The 16,919-nt window shown below is 42.1% G+C and overlaps 1 long non-coding RNA gene across 1 annotated transcript; it reads right to left on the bottom strand.

Moving 5' to 3' along the window:
- Window positions 1-1,782: 1,782 nt before the first annotated feature.
- On the bottom strand, window positions 1,783-2,640 carry LOC144525766 (uncharacterized). The gene is made up of 3 exons (XR_013502707.1): window positions 2,470-2,640; window positions 1,880-1,994; window positions 1,783-1,799 (listed from the first exon to the last, which is right to left on the bottom strand). It is a non-coding gene; the product is annotated as an uncharacterized LOC144525766 (long non-coding RNA).
- Window positions 2,641-16,919: the final 14,279 nt, after the last annotated feature.

Here is a 16,919-nt window from a genome sequence, read left to right as displayed (position 1 = left end):
TGAAAATTGCCCGAATGCTATTTTATTAGGCCCTTAACTACCCTGTGAATATGGCTCTATTTGGAACAAGAGCTTTTCTTCCAAATATGGTATGCTCATGAATATTTAGATGAGCTGTGCGCTGATTGGTTTGAGCAAACCACATAGAAACACATTGGAGACGAGACAGCAGGTCTCATATTTCAGACACTGCAAAGTTATACATTGTTTGTCGGGCTATTTTGTTATTAAATTCACTTCTGAGACTTTTTTAAGCGAGAAATCAACTATATAAAGCTCAAATATGGGCCGTTTTACGAAAATTGATAGCTAATTGCAAATTTGGTAAGACGTGTCAGACTTTAGCTAGGAGCTCCACACAGTCTGACGAGAAAGCGGCAACCTCCATACCCTGTGAAAGTCACTGTTTCCCTGGGTACTGGACAACTGGAATACTCGGGGCTTTGCGGGGCTCCGTGGAGCTCTGCGGAGCTGGCTGGCTGGCAGCTGCCGGCATAGCTAGAGTAGCTATATTTACAGTTTGAATTTCGTCACGCCACTTATATTACAGCTACCCCAAGGTCTTATACAGCTAACAATGGTGTCCGATTTCAATTTAATGAATTTTTGTGAACATTAGGGGTTTCGTTAGCTGCGACTGTCCCTTCAATCCTATGCGTACAGATCGCGGCTAGTTAGCTTCATTTTCGGCGTAGTTAGAGTATATTGACAGTTTGAATTTATATAATATAATATATAACATCTACCCCAAGGTCTTATAAAGCTAACAATGGTGTCCGATTTTAATTTAATGCATTTTTGTGAATTCCAGAGGAATTCTAAGAAGAATCTAGCTAGCTCTCATTGATAGAGCTCCATCTAGCCGCAGGCTCTATCAATGAGACTCGCGGACAAGAGGTGTTTATTTCCCCGATCGTTTGTTTAAATAACTCAACACATTATAATTACACACATTATAAGATTAACTTTACCTTAATTGCTCTTGTATAGTTAGTAAGTAAGTAAAGTTTATTTATATAGCACATTTAAAAAACAGCTAGTTAATTTATCTTCTACTAGTTGTATATACCTCCTACTTAATTCAATTATTCTTAACTTGTGTTGCAATACCTGAATCATCCCTCTTGTGAACACTAGGCTTATCTTATCTTTATTCATAACCCTGCTCACAAACTCACCTGAACCATCTGTTTGCCAATATCAATGTTCCTGCTATAGTAAATCCTATAGGCAAATTGTAGTATGAACCATACACTTTTAAGGTTTTGTGTCAAATATTGTGCAATTTGTTATGAATTACTCATTGTTTTGACAAGGTAAATTAAAGCCATTTACCAAGTGTCAGCTCTGGTCAATTTAATTGTACTGTTTTTTTTTTTATAAATGTTATAGAAAATGAAAAACCAATTAGCCTCGATCAGGGTTTTAATTTGTTGCAAATATGAACATGGTTTTAATAATCTGTATCTTATTGCTCTGAAAAACTACAATGATTTAAGACATATCAGTGATACTTACCAACATTTATTGAATTGATTGAATATATTGGCAGACATTACAGGCACCTATTCATGTAAACAGAGAACACAATAGTTCTCTCTTTTATCACTTGGATTATGCAGGTGATGGTGCAGAAACAGGTGAAGTCCTTGTAGATCTCTGGCACTTTGAGGACAGACAGATCCAGCAACTCTCCACTGTTGTCTTTGTATAGTGTGCTCCTATTTAAGACAAATTCATAGACATCAACACATAATATATTAGGTGTACATAGCTTTCTTTAGGCCTGGTTGTGCACCCTGTGAATTTAAGCAAGAAACATAAATGATAAGTGTATGTAACATGATTTTACTATTACATTATTATCAGACTTGCCAACCTTCTTGGTTTGTCCCACTGCTGCCTGTCCTCTGCACACAGGTGAGTAATGTACTGACTGGAACAACACTGGTCCATGCACACAGTGCAGCTCAACAGGAATACTTCAGTCACACCTGGAAGAAGAGAAACAAACAAACAAAATACTTGTTCTTTTCTGCTCAGTTTGCTTTGTATTAATTAAAAAAATAACCGATATTTAAGTTGCAAATAAAGCATATCATTTCTAGATCTGTTTTATTATAGTGGTTAAATTGTACTTAACAGACTGATATGAATTCCTCATTTTCAGACTAATGTTATATGAAGGAATGAAGACTAAATTCTGATGAACAACACACAACAGTGATGCAGAAACTGACACCAGCAATCCAGTTTCTTGTGTTCTTTCAGTTATATTACAGTTTAGTTTTTACTACTGGCTCTAACATGAAATTAGCCAAATCCCCAGGAACACGGTTAACCAAACGACGAAAAAACACATACTGTCCGTCATATGTCGTTCAATCTAGCTAAACAATAAAGAAAATCTATTTGTTTATGGACATCAAGCTAGGCTAGCTAGCTAGGTGCTTAAGTTATGTTACTCACCCTCGTAGTTGTGGACATAACTTCATACGTCCCACTTCAAAGCTTTCTCCCATTTCCTGACGGGTGCAGGTGAAAGTGCGTCGATCATTCTGTGCACATTGTTGACATATACTTATAATAAAGCAATGGACGGCGCGGGGGTAAATAAACTTGGTTACAGAGCAGCCGCCCTCAACAGACGTTCTAACGTAAAGTGAACGCACCCTTAACGCGGCAGGGATCATTTCATTGGTCAACACTACAGCTGGCATTCTATTGGTTGTTGAATTTTGATAGGGTTATAACTAGGGCTGTCAAAATAACGCGTTCATTTCGATTAATTAATCTGAGACAAAATAACGCAGATTAATCCATTCCATATTGACGTTTGACCCGGAGCCGTTCTAGCCACCATTCGACCGTAAAATGAAGGAGGGAGACGAGAATGTTCTGCCTGGATCATTAATTGGAACATTTACTTGTAAAAATCTTCTTCCTGCCAACCCTGGCTACCGAAATCTAGTGCCACTGATATGTCTGCGCTTCTCTCTGATGCTCTGAAACAGATGATACCGGCAACAAAAACACCGCTGCACGTGACGCTAGTTAACCCTATACTCGACAGCAGCTAACGTTAGCCTACCGTTAGCTAGTACGCTAAACACTAAACAGTGTAAAGTTTGACTGTGTTTTACTGTAGAGGATTTAACACGGTTATGTAACAATCTGCAGCTGCCATCGGAGAAACAACACAGATGGTGCGTTCAATGAAACTGGTAAACTACAGCCTCGTGGTTTAAGTTATTGTAAATGTCCTTTTCCTATCCGGTTGTTGTTTTTGTCGTTCAACAGCAATTTACTAGTGAAATAAGTTATTGTTATTTTTATACATTATTATTAAATCATTTAATTTTTACCATATGGCCTAAGCAATAAACAAGCCGTTCTTTAATGTCACCAACTGTTGTTTAGTACCCTTTTTTTTTCTTTTCTTTTTTTACTTTCTTAAAAAGTATCGGTTCAGGCACCGTTAATTATGTATCCGATTAATTATCGATTAATTAATTACAGATTATGTAATTAATTAGATTACATTTTTTAATCAATTGACAGCATTAGTTATAACACAAAAAAATCCGAGCGCGCAGGAGAAATCCGAGAGCAGAAAATTTGCAAGCGAGCAGAATCAGCCTGAGTGTGAGGAGAAGGTTCAAATCTCCATCTACCTCACAGCAGGCCGGGGTCTGTGAAGGAAGGCAGCAACACAGGCAGCACCGGCCGCTGAACTCCGACACACAGTCGGACAAAATTTGCAATTAGACATCAATTTTCGTAAAACGGCCCATATTTGACCTCTACATAGTTCATTTCTCGCATAAAAAAGTCTCAGAAGTGAATTTGGTGGTAAAATAGCAGATTAACAATGTATACAATTTATGAGATCTACGCGACTTATTCAGAAGACTAAGCTGACCTCAGATCAGTGGTGTAGCCTATGTAAATGTTTGGGCGTGACAAAGATAGAGACTAGAGCCAAATGAGGAGGAGCCGCCGAGTTGACGTCAACTACGCGGCTCGTTGAGATTTGCCCGTTTTCAGAAGCAGTTTCAAATTGTGAGATTTCCAGAGGAAAGAGGTGTCAATGGGATTTTGAGGTTCTATGTATGTCCTAGTTACCCACTAAACTGTCATTATTCAACTATGACAAGGTTTTGCATTCTATCACCCCTTTAAGACTGTGGTTTTTTTAAACATTAATAATGGTCTGCCTATGGTCCCCCCAGTGGCTAGAAATGGTGATAGGTGTAAACCGAGCCCTGGGTATCCTTTGAGAAAATGAAAGCTCAGATGGGCCGATCTGGAATCTTCCCTATATGACGTCGTAAGGGGAAAGGTTACCTCCCCTTTCTCTGCTTTGCCCGCCGCCCACAGCTGTCCAGAGAATTTGGCCTGCCCATGAGGAAATAGAGCTACAACCGTGGCCGCAAGCTGGTCAAGGCCACACCCCCACCCTCCACCTTGCCCCCCCTCTCTCCTCCTCAATAGCATTTAAAGCTACAGACACAGAAATGGCACGTCCTAAGAAAAGCTCATTGTGGGACTGGCTCTAGTGGCTGTAATTCTACACCAAGGCTGAATTTAGGGAAAGAGACTTCAGATACAGTATTAGGGGACCACTAAGGCCTATATAAAAGAGACTTCAGATACAGTATTAGGGGACCCCTAAGGCCTATATAAAAGAGACTTCAGATACAGAATTAGGGGACCCCTAAGGCCTATATAAAAGAGACTTCAGATACAGTATTAGGGGACCACTAAGGCCTATATAAAAGCATCCAAAAAGCAGCATGTCATAGGACCTTTAAAACCAAGTGTAAACAGGTCAGTGATTGATAGCTATCCAGTCACTTTCTCTTACTATGTCTGTCTATCTTACTTTGTCTCTTCCTGTACTGTAAATAAAGTGGTCTGGTGGTCTTAGCCTTAGTTCCCGATTACCTAAGAAGATAAATAAAAAAAGAGTTTATGTCTGTCTGGTTTCACAATTACCTAATTTCAAGTCTGGGCATTACAGTATCAAAAAGTCCCAATTCAGTCTTGGAGAGTCAATGTCAGCGTAAGCAGAGAGATGGCAGTCCAGATATCCATTGATCTATACACACTGGTGGAACACCCGCCAACACAGAGACTTTCAGTATGACCTGTCTCAACCCACCGCCAAGCACCACATCGGGGGTTGTTATGGATCTAGTCTCGCATTGCCAGACCTTTCTCCACAGCACTCCGGAAGGGGCCACACAGCCTTCTGGGATGGGAGAAAAACGTGCTCTGGTTTATTGGTCATTAAACCAATTACAATTGTCCAAGTGCCAAATCTCTGTCTCTGGAAGGAACTTGTTTTGGTGGAACATGTTTATGTTCAAGAGTTTCAAACAGAAAACTCAGATTGGACAGATAGTCTAGCTAGCTGTCTGGATTTACCCTGCAGAGATCTGAGGAGCAGTTAACCATAGTCCTCAGAAATCAACCAGAGTTTAAAATGACAACACAAAGAAAGCGGAAGGTAACAGACTTCCGGCGAGGTGGCCATGCTCACGGAAGGTATTGTTACCTTCCGTGAGCATGGCCACCTGGCCAATTGATTTGTTCAGGTCCTACCCCTTGACCAATCAGCTGTCCTAACCTTTCCCTCTCAAGGTTAATGCCCGACCTCATCCAATCGGCGGTTTCGTAGGGCGGATCTTGCCTAGAACTGCAGTTGGATCCATAATATCAGGGGTTAAAGGGGAGATGTAAAACCCATCCAGTCATCCACATCTCATTAATGTGTTAAGTGTCAGTGATATGAAAATGGAGATTGCCTAAAGCCAAATTAAGTTGCACTGCTAACATGCGTTTGCTCTTACACGAGACAGGCAGGGGCATGCATTTTTAATCTACGCAGCTTCCAAGACTCCAATGTCAGTTCCAAAAAAATAAACCAGTGCATGCAGGGGCCACGTGACAAATCCTCTAGCTTAATAGAAGATGGTGTCAGCGTGTAGACAGCAAAGAGCCTGCTTAACTTTTTTTATCTGTCAGAATCTTCAGCTCAAGGTGAGTAGAGGTTGGAGGGATCCTGGTGTCTCGTTTCTGTTAAGCACTTTACTCGCTCAACCTCACCTCTCGATTCTTTCTGCAGCGGAGAACTTCAGCTGTTGAGATGTGTTTCATTTGGAAGTGGAGTGGAAAGCAAAACAAAACCAGCAACACGTGCTGAGGCTCATACACAAAACTGCAGTTTCCATGGTTACACATGTATAATATTATAAATCAAAAGTTGGTGCTGCTGACATTATTCCACCAATCATGGGCTTTGAACAGCACATGCATAAATATTTACCGTTTCCCTGTCACCCTGTTGCCATCGCAACCCTAACGGGGATAAACGGCTCACAAATAGATAAAAAATTAGTACGCCTACATATTATTCTACAGCTTCGATACATGCTACAACTTGCTAAGGAATGTCAACAAAGCAAATACATTCAATTACATATTTTTAGAAATGTTGTACAGACATAACCCTAACCCTAGACATGTATCAGAGCAACCCATGCAGTCATCTCAGACACAGGCTAAAGACAACAAACTCTCCTAATTCCTTCTGTTGGAGAGAAAAGTCACAGCAAATAAACCACAGTAAAGACTTGACGAAATGTTATAGGCAGCCACAGAGTGAAGAGAAAAAAAACACCTATTACTCAAAGGCAGTGACTTTGCACTTCATTCAAGAACTACATGTGTTACCAAGTGTTTATGAGTCCCAGTGAGTGGCCTTGTGGGGCGTGGGAGTGGAGGACAAGGGCACAACAAAAGGGAGCCGCCTGCTTTAATAGGTGTGTGTGCTGGGATAGACGGACCAGTTATAAGTCTAAGACTGGCCAGTGTGTCCTGTTGAAAAGTGAACTGGCAGCACTGAAAGGGCAGACCAGTGAATACTGTATAAGCATCAAACAAATATACTTTCCTACCTGCAGAGGCAAATATCGCACATTAAATACATAACTAAATGTCACCACGTTACAGATCAGGGATGTGCGACATTCGTAACAGTTTTTAACAGCACTGCCGCCGTGAATTGGTGTGAGTAAAATAATGTAACGCGAGCGAGAAATTTGCCTGACGCTGTGTCGCAAAAGCCGATCACTGTTTAGATTCTCCTGATGTCCTGACGTTGTTGAATCAAAAATGGAGGATAAAGTAATTGTACAGTAGCTATCTGTGGGCACCCAGAGCTCTACAGTACCCAAATATTTGTTCAGAGGACAGGACGAAAAAGGAGCTTTCTTGGGGGAAAGTAAGCGAGGAAGTTGGACTACCTGGTAAGTTTGGAAATGATGTGTCTGTTGTTGTGTTGATGGAGCAGCTGTAACGTTAGCATAGCCCTGATGGACCCAAACTTCATTCAGAAAACAAGCATTTTGTTGTCTTGCGGACAGACCCAACAAAGTATTACAAATCTGCATCGTGATGTTGTTATTTACAACCTCAAGTCATCCCGACGTAACATTTCCTTCCTGGAGAAAGCCGTGAAAATCACCGTGCATTTTGCTCCTCCAGATGATATTATTGTTCCAGGCAGGACGCCGTTTGATTTTTTTATGTCTCTGGGACTTCCACAAAAGGTACAAAGCAGCAATAGTGGTTATTTTGACAATATTGATGAGGTAAGGATATGTTGTTGGTGCCTACAGCTCTACACCAGCGGGTGTAAGGGGAGTAGCGCAGTTGAACACAAATGATCCCAATATGATTCTGCGATCAAACTCACGCGATAAAAGCAATGTCAAGTGAATATTCGCGGCGGTGTGAATGCGCCATTACAGGGAGAAACCTGGGGAGGAAACTGGCTTTTTGGGAGAAACCCCTCTGCCTGATTTTCCACTGGGTGCAGTTTTGTTCCGTCCTCCGCCACGCGCCATATACTACACTGGGAGCATCTCAGAAGCGGAGCGTCTTGCTGCTCGACTCGCAGATTTGATTGTCTCTACATAAGCCAAGCACTCCTGCAATTACACTCCATGTCTTCTCTTTTCTAGCGTTGTCCTTATAAAAAGGATCTATGGTGTCGTATTATGTTTTTCCACCTCCAAGATGAATCTCTATATTGGGGGTGTGTCTTTTGGTAAATTAACTGGATGCTTTCGCTGTTTTACTTCCTGTCCGGCTTTCCGAATGCCCCGCGGCTCACGTGAAAATAGACCTGTCACTTATCTTTAGCAGGGCGGAGCGGAGAGCCGCTTCAAGCACGCTTCAGGGACACTAGAACTGGAATGTCAAGCATTGACCTGAATGGCCGTGATTGCTCCCTGGGGCCGGCGCTCCGGATTGCAGCACCCGGTGAAAAATAGGGGTAAGTGGACCTCCTGTTGCTTCAGGCTGTCCTGAAAGTCCACCTCCGCTGTGGAGTCCCTGTGGCTGCTCGCCTGGGTTGGATCATCGTTAGGGAACCTGCCCCTCATAGTTCATTGGTCCCACCATCACCAGACTGCTCTACATCTGAGAAAAGACACAACACACTTAACAGAGTCGGTAGGAGTTTACAATCCTTGTTCCGTACAAGCAAATGCTTGTGGGCTCACTGTTTGGATAAACGTAAATTCAAACATTAGGGTGAATTTGACGAGCCAGCAATCAGCAGGGTGATCTAACTCTGCATCTGGTACGCCTCGTCACTCATATAGGGTCCTAACAGGAGAAAAATCAGCGTTTGATCAGGTGTGGAGGTTGACCGACTTGGAACTGATGTCTCAGCATATTTTACACAAGATGTTATTTTACTTTTACATTGACAACTGTTTTTATGTTAACTTCTGAAGCAATATAAGAACGTAACTGTGTAAGAAACAATTAGCAACAATTGATCATTGCGTCTGTCAAGACAAGAAATACAAGTATTTTAAGAAGAAAACACTCAGCAATGTCATTTCCTGGCTCTGTACAGTAATGTATCAATAATATGTGTGAGAACCTGATATAGGACTACAGAATGTGACAGTCTGACTGCAGTGAGTAATTATCTAACTTCTGTTTCCTCACCAGACGATTCAGCTTTTCAAATTCTCTGCGGAATCCTAATGCAACCATGGTTTAAAGTAATGGAGAAGTGGGAGGAAGGGATTTAGCTGTTGGCCTGTGTGTATAGTGTAAAAGAGAGACTAAAACTGTGGTCAGCTGTGGGACTGTTCTCCTGTGTGATGTGTTTTTCCGTGTGGTGTTCTGCATCCTGAAGCTTCTCCCCACGCTGGCAGAGGCTTCCTGCAGCCGCGGGGACGAACTCCTGACCTGAGGGTTTGATGCACCAATCACGATCAGAATCTATCAGCAGGAGGTGAAACAACAAGCACCATCAGACTCTCTGGTGGTGATCCGGAGCCTGGACTGAGAACATGGCCGTATCTACCATTGAGGACACCGACGGTCCCGTTCTAAAAACTCCTCTTTTTCACAGGATGTTGCTGTCAAAAGCTTGATTAACAAACAGTTAACAGACAGCTATTCATTGGATAATTGTATGCATCATTTGTTGCAGTTCATTCTGGGGAGTTCATAAAAAAAAAAGAAAAAAAAGAAGAAATCAACAGCTGTGTTTCTTGTTTCATGCAGATTTTCTCACCCAACCCAGTCAACCTGCCAACCTCAGAGGCTCTGGGAGCTGATGACACGCGTCACATCGCTGGTCTTGGCAACACACGAAGAGAGAGCCCCACAGACACACAGCTAATAAACATGACAGACAAGAGGCTGGGAAAGCTAAAGCGTCCATCGGGCTCGTACAATGAAACTGTTGTTGCACCTTTAGCCAAACTATTGCAAAAACCCTGCTGCCCAAAAAATGTTTACATGTATGCTTTATGTGGAGTTTTTTCTTGTTTGCTTAACTCTTTGTGTTTAGAACAGGGTGTTGTATTAGAAATGTCAAATGTCAATCCCAGTGTCGATTCTTAGCGGAATTTTGGTACCAACACCAAAACTGTAGGAAACTGAGGAATATAATGGAATAAATGTTTTCCCACAACCCTGTTTTAAATCTCAAATGTTAGAGGTTGTCCAAACATGCAGCTGTGCCCAAACGTTGTGTAAACAGGCAAACAAATGACAGAATGATGATTTAAATCAGGACCTGTCCGATTAAAGAATAAATAACAACAGTACAAACTGGATCAGACATTCAGTGACGGCTTTTGATGCTGCATCAGCTGCATTTCAGTTGGTCCCCAAAAAGGTTTTCAGTGATTTGAGAACTCCATTTGTTGAAGTTACAATTGTTCTTTATACTACAGGGTTGTTGTATGTTAGGGCTGTGTTTTGTGATTTTGGAGAGTTTGTTCGCCTCCGCCAACCAAATAAAGCCACGCAAATTGTGGCTTTTGCTCACTCTGTAATGCATATAGACCAATGTCTGTGCTGAAATGTGGAGAAAGGCCTGATGTTCAGACTGTGTCCTCCTGTTTGCAGAACAAGTCTATGTAACCTATAGCTATTTTTTTTTTTTATCAAGGTGTGGCTGTGTGGCTTCCTCTTATTTGGCGTGAGATAGGTTATGGTGAGAGCGTGAGACAGAGCCTGAAAGAGGCTGTCTCTGGCATGAAAATGAACAAGAGTTGGTAACCCTGAAAATACACCTTAGGACAGTGGTGGAGTGTAACTAAGGTAATTTACTCAAGTACAGCAGATGCGCAGAACTTCTATTTTTGCCGGATGAGCTCCGCAGAAATTCAGCACTGGGCAGATAGTGCGGGACAGGAAGTCAAGCACAGAAACAAAATAAAACATCCGATTAATTTTCAAATAAAATACACCATGCTCAAGGCGGATCATATTTCCCTGCACTACACTTTGAAAACGTCATAATGGGCGGAGACAGGCCTGAAGGCAAGTTTGTGGCTCTGTTTATAGAAACTACATCCTGTTATATCGCGCACTCATTCGTGAATTCGCGACATCTCGTGGGTCCTCGTGACTTCAGCTGTCAGTCATGGCCGCAGCCGTTCCGCAACAAATCCTTACCTTATTGAAGGACGGCGGAGCATGGAGCTGACACGCAGCAGTTCCGCAGTTGGTGGAAATCAGGCTTCAGTATGGCTATGTGTGTGTGTGTTGGGGGGGGGGTTAAGCGCAATCACGGAAGGCTTGTATCATGTGGATGCACCGACAGAATTGTTGTCATTACTTAGAATTCCTCAAGGGGGAGACAGAAACTACGCACTATACCTTTAAGTACAATGTTGAGATACTTGTACTTGACTTGAGTCTTTTCTTTTCATGCCACTTTCTACTTCTACTCCGCTACATTTCAGAGAGAAATATTGTACTGTTTACTCCACTACATTCATCTGACAGCTTTAGTTACTAGTTACTTTACACATTTTTGAACACAAAACACATTTACTTTATACAATATGATGTTTTATTATAAATTAAACTACCCAACAATAAATAGACCTACAAGTCCAACTGAAATGATTAGACCATTAAACACACAACTGTTTGGATTGTTTCCAGTTTCTAAAATGTGAGGATTTTTCTGCATGGAGTACTTTTACTTTTAATACTTTAAATACATTTTCCTAATGATACTTACATACTTTTACTTTAGTAACATTTTGAATGCAGGACTTTTACTTACCAAAATACTTTTATTTTTACAGTGTGGTATTAGCACTTTCACTTTAAGTAAAGGATCTGAATACTTTTCCCACCACTGCCTTAGGAGTTGTAATTAACCTTTTAAGTTTTACCCCAAGAGTTTCATGTCTGGAACCAGGGGCGCCTGAAGCAACTCCTCCCACTCCACAAAACCTCTATAGCAATGAGTACCAATTTGCAATTGTGAGAAAATAAAACAATCAACAGACACAAATTAACAAGCAGCAATTATGGCGATGCGTGTAGTACGTGGTGTTCTGCATCTTCCCCCCAAATGGAATCCCACACAACCATTTACTGTATTTCTTTAATTAAGGCCCTTACAGTATGTTTAGGATTCCTTTCTCGTGACACAATTGAGTTTTCAAAAAGAGGTTCTAATGAAAGAGTTATTGCATTTCCATTATCATTAGCGTCATTATAATAACAAGCTAATGATCAGGTCTCGTGAGTGTATCTCTTGACTCTCTCACACACGCAGACACACCTACGCAGACGCAGTCCCAGGGGCAATCTGTGGAAACATGCCCCCGACTATCTTGATCTCATGTGTGAACAGAGGTTTTGGCTCCCCTCTGTTTGGGCTTGTATCACGCCGAGTCCCAAAGAGGAATGGTTCGAACATGACCTCATCAGGCCGAACAAAAGACAGAGTGAAGCAGAAGAGATAGAGAGTGGGGCTGGGAGGAGCAGCGCGGCCTCCAGGGAGCCGGGGCTAAAGCCTCCGCCGATGTTTTAGAGATTAGGATTTGGGAAGTAAATACGTCTAATTGGGAGGGAAGGGAGGGAGGAAGGGAGGGAGGGAGGAAGGAAGGAAGGAAGGGAGGTAAGTGGGTGGGAGGGAAATTCACAGTGGAAGGAAGGTAGCAATAGCAATATGAAGAGATGGTAAAATGAAAGCAGGTCAAAGTTAGCTTCAGCTGAGGATTAGTTGGCACTCATTACATTGCTTCATGCTCTCTCTCTCCCTCTTCCTCTGTTGATCTGTCCTTTGCTTCCCCATATTATACCATTACTGTAGGAGCCATGTACTGAGTTTATCATTTATTTTATTTACATTTATATTTAACTAATCTTTGTTCTATTGGTATGAGGTAGCCTACCTACATAATATTTTTGTTGAGACCTCCTAGTTTACTTATTTGCTGTTTATCGTGTCTGCTAGTGGGGGGGGGGGGGTAGATATACCAGTTCAACCACAGACAGACACAGACACACGTACATAGTTTTTGTTTCGCTGTACCTGAAATGGACTTAAAATGGATTTTCGTTTCAGACTTTCGGTCCTTTGTGTGTTGAAATCATACCCCTTTGTTGGTAAGCGGCTCTGAAAGGATTTTAAGCCACTACAATTACTGTCTTCCCCCCCATATTATAACATTATATTTAAATGAAGAGAGAGTCGATTACAGCCACTTTTCCAGGATGTGTGCCATAACAATTTGAAAGGATTACAGATCACTAAAGCCTTTTCAAGTAATTCAGGACTGCATCCCCAACAATAGCAATAATGCACATTGTCATTTGTTGGTCTAGATGGAGTGAAGTGCTTTCTGCAGGACAAAATTAAGTGAGAACGAGCCCGTATCTATAGTATTATGCTGTGTAGCTATTTTGGCTTCACAGCAAAGTTGAAACTGAAAGTTGTGACTTGTGAGATGCCGTTGGAACTAGAAAAGGCAAGAAATGTGCTGAGATTCCTACACATTTAAACACTTTTTTTTATAATGGAAATAATCTAACACAGGGGTCTTCAATGTTTTTTAAGCCCTTAACTGAAAGAGAGATGGAGCAGGGACCCCCCACTACATATATTGTGATAAATGAAGTTGCATATTAAACTGGGTCTACAATAATGTGTATGGCAGCCTAAAGCCTTTATACATACCTTTATAGTGCATAGAATACTAAGCTATTAAAGCCTACTAACTGTTAATTATAACATGATTTTATAAATCATGTCATAATGATAAACATACATGTGACAGTGAATAGGATGAACTGTATCTGTGGATGGCTACCTTAGTGCCTACTTTAACTATAGGCCAGTAAGCAGTTGGGATTTATATTTGCTGATAATATGTTGGATTCATGTTAGGTCTTTTTCATTTTTGTAAAAACTTTCAAAAATGAACAATAATTTGGAGGCTTCCCTGCATTGACTCTGAGGACCCCCTGTTGAATATCCTTGATCTAACATGTAAATTAATTTTACACATCATCTAGACCGAAATCCTTATTGTTGCTCCGGATACTACAGCCTCCAAGGTTGTTTAGCTTTTGGGGTCTCTTTCTTCAGCTATGCAGTCCAAACTCCGAAATCTTGGTGTTATATTTGATCATAATATGTTTCTTGACCAACATATCAAACCACTAACCCGCACATGTTTCTTTCAACTGAGAAACATTGCTAAAATTCATTGTTTTATATCATCCCGGCTTGATTAGCGCAACTCGGTTTTCACCATAGACAGTTAAAGAAATGGACACAACAACGCCATAGACTTCGACGGAGACCAGTGAAGTCAACTAGAAGCACTTTTCCGGTGATGGCTGAGCGTTACTGCGCAGCCTCCAACTGAGAGAGACGACATAGATGTGACGTGAAGTAGATGTGACGTGAACTGTCTGAAAGTTGTAAGTCTTCTGGTAGCTGTGCCAAGAGAAATCTCAATCATTCCCAATCTTGCAGAGACGGAGAGCGTGAGTAGGAGCTGTCCATGAGCGTAGGAGCAGGAGCAACGTTGCTGAAGGGGGATGGGGGGGGGGACGTCCGGGGCCTCAGGCTTTTGCTCATGTCTGGGGCAGGTGGCGTGCCTCGCCGGGGCCCTCTTTGACGGGGGTGGGGCTCCCTTGGTTTTCCCCTGCCGGCTCTCTCGCAATTGGGGCGTGCAAATGTCGCGGTGGGTTTTGGCCCTCTTTCTTGGGGGTGGTTGTCTGGGGGTGCTGGGCCCCTGTCCGGGGTCATAACCAGCCTCGGGTTCACGGGGCTCGGAGGCCGCTGACTCTGCCTGCACTCACACACTCACACATAGACACATACATACACCCATAGACACACACACATAGACACACACAAAAACAAATGTAGGAGTCAATGGAATTCTAGCAGAAGGTGATGGCTTGTTAGCCTCAGAATCTCCCAATAGGAGGTACGCTTTCCAGATGCTCACTTACCCCCTTGGTTTTCACCTGTCTCAGCAAGTCTTCCCAGGACCGTCTACAACTGGTCCAGAACTTTGCTGCAAGGCTGTTGACCAGGTCCAGCAGGATGTCACACATCACTCCTGTTTTATCCTTGGTACATTGGCTTCCGATCAAGTTCAGGATCCAATTTGAAGTTCTTGTTCTTACATATAAAGCATTGCATGGTCAGGCGCCTGTTTATATCTCTGACCTGCTCCATCCGTACACTACTAACAGGTCACTCAGATCTTCCAACCAGGGATTACCGGTGGTCCCACGCACTAGTTTGAAAACTAAAGGTGACCGTTCCTTTGAAGTGGTAGCTCCGACTCTGTGGAACGCCCTTCCTGTTAACTTACGTTCTGCAGTCTCGGTTGACGCTTTTAGAAAGCAACTGAAGACTCCACTCGCTTTTGTCTCATGTTTGTAACTTTGGGTTTTTAGTCTTTTAATCTTTTACCTTCATTGGTATTGTATTTTGCTTATTTATTTTCTGTTGGATCTTACTGTATTTTAACAAATGTTTATTGTGTGAAGCACTTTGTGACTCTGTCTGTAAAAGGTGCTATATCAAATAAAATTATTATAATAATAATAATTATTATTATTATTATAATTACCCTCAGCAGCATATTTGTGGTATTTTGCCATCTGTGAACCTCGAGGACCACAACACTGAGGCCGTACACATGTTCCACCAAAACAAGTTCCTTCCGGAGGCTATTTTGCAGAGGCACTATGGCGCCGTCCAGTGCTTAGCGCCACCCAAGACAATTGTGATTGGTTTAAAGAAATGCCGATAAACAGAGCACGTTTTTCTCCCATCCCAGAATGTTTTGTGGACTAGTCAGGCCCTCCTAAGCAGTGCTGTGGAGGAAGGTCTGGCAATGCGAGACTCCTTTGACAAAAACATTTTACCCTGCAGAACATGGGAGTTGGTCGGGTCTACCGCTACTTCGATTAGTTTGTTTGTGTTATTGTGTGACTTTGGTGATATATCTGATCTAACTCTTTAAAACACAACCTCCCTTCAAGTCATTTGAACCCAAATCATAATGCTTCCCTAACTTGTTTTTCTTTTTTTCCTCTCCTTTGAAGGAACGCCCTGATCACATTTACACAGTTACACACATTCACAACCTGGAAGCTGCCCAGTACAAGGTCTTTAGGTTAAGGGCAAATCAGTATTGGTAATGAGGGAGTGACACTTTCCCCACCCAGATTTGATCCTGTCGGTCTGGGGATTGAACCGACGACCAAGCTCGGTCACAAGCTCCCCATATTTCATCCCGAATCATGACCTTTCCCTAAACCTAACCAAGTTGTTTTCGTACCTAAACCTCCAGGAGACAAAACAACATGGGCATCCCATGAGCCCTCTTTTTCACCACCTGTGTAATGTAAATACAGTAATCACTGAGGTTTGGTCTGCTAACTCCTGGGAAACATATCTGGCTTAGTCCATGCTCCACTTACTTCACCAGCCACTTGTTTACTTTGTCTGATATTATCAGCTTTATTGAGCTCCTGTGGTTTTATGTTTATCAGTGTTTTAAGCCCCCAACGTCTCCTTCCAGGCAGCGCTGCCTGGAAGGCACTAGGATTAGGCTAAGGTTATGGTTAGGGTTAAAGTTAGGGTTAGGTGCCTTGAAGTCAACGGTCGCAGCGCTGCCTGGAAGGAGACGTTGGGGGCTTAAAACACCATCAAGCTGGTTTTATATAGGGGGAGGTGTCATTGTGCTGGATGTTGTTGGAAGCTACATAGAGCTGCAGACTGGGTGTAGATTTCCTGCTGGATTGGCAATTTGAGATGCATCAACATGTTACCGATGCTCCTGAACACATTATCAGTGATGTCGCTTTCACAGTCAGGGTTCAACAATAAGGGTTGCCCGATGGCCCGGGGAAAGTAAAACGCCACGTCTAGCAAGTTGATGCTTTTAAGGACATTTTTTTCAACCCTTTTTTCTGCATTTTTTGACACAACGGTTTTTTTTCCGAGGTTTGACATGTTTTTTTTTTCTTTTCCCGTTTTTGAAACTTTTTTTACTTTTCTTTTCGGCGCTTCAATGTTTTCTTTTAATGTTTTTTCT

This window comes from Sander vitreus, chromosome 11, assembly GCF_031162955.1.
Source record: "Sander vitreus isolate 19-12246 chromosome 11, sanVit1, whole genome shotgun sequence".
Lineage (NCBI taxonomy): Eukaryota > Metazoa > Chordata > Actinopteri > Perciformes > Percidae > Sander > Sander vitreus.
This window is presented reverse-complemented; position numbering and strand designations above follow the sequence as displayed.